At 36.5% G+C, this 717-nt stretch overlaps 1 non-coding gene across 1 annotated transcript; it reads right to left on the bottom strand.

Annotated features, from left to right (window-relative positions):
• Positions 1–68: 68 nt before the first annotated feature.
• Positions 69–199, bottom strand: LOC145719520 (small nucleolar RNA SNORA63). Its single transcript, XR_014142430.1, has one exon. It is a non-coding gene; the product is annotated as a small nucleolar RNA SNORA63 (small nucleolar RNA).
• Between the last annotated feature and the right edge of the window lie 518 nt (positions 200–717).

The raw sequence follows: 717 nt of genomic DNA, 5'->3' as shown, positions 1-717 counted from the left end.
GCCGAAGGCAGACGCTTAATGACTGAGCCACCCAGGCGCCCCTCAAGTCAGTGTTTTACTTGGTAAACATGTCTGAGACCATGCATCCCTGGCTGCTAAGCACCATGGCGGACAGGGCTAGAAAGGTAACAGCTTTATTTTGAGCAGGGGGCAAAGACAAGGCAGCACTTTACAGCTACATTGTAACTAGATCCTGCATGGAAGCCTCCCACTTTCTTTTAAAATTTACAAAGAAGGAAAAAAATAATAAAAAAAAATTTTGCAAAGGAACATCCCCTAAGATTTGTTTTTAATGCCTGAAAATGTCATAGGTTGAAACTTTTTAAAAATGCAATTGTTGATAAAAGAACTTTCTAAAAAGTACTTTGATGCTCTTTTTAGCAGTCTTTTTTCCCCAATTAAATTGATAACTCAGACCAAAGAGTATACCGAAGCTAACATACGATTTTCGAAATTGTACTGTATCATATATATGACAACATATGATAGTGGTCAGTGTTCAATCATGGTTTTAATAAAGTAAGGCTGAAGCGCATACATACCCATCAAAGTATGTAAGGGATTTCCAAAAGACGTAGGGACACAAACTGTCATGGCTTTATTGGATATGGTGCTCTAGTTACAATCAAATCCATGGAAGAAATCCATGGAAGAAAAATGATGTTTAAGATCAAATCTATTTTGCACAAATATTTAATTCTCCTCAAATATATGCTT

The sequence above is a fragment of the Leptonychotes weddellii genome, unplaced genomic scaffold (assembly GCF_054177405.1).
Source record: "Leptonychotes weddellii isolate Sample4059 unplaced genomic scaffold, ASM5417740v2 HiC_scaffold_50172, whole genome shotgun sequence".
In the NCBI taxonomy this organism is placed as follows: domain Eukaryota; kingdom Metazoa; phylum Chordata; class Mammalia; order Carnivora; family Phocidae; genus Leptonychotes; species Leptonychotes weddellii.
This window is presented reverse-complemented; position numbering and strand designations above follow the sequence as displayed.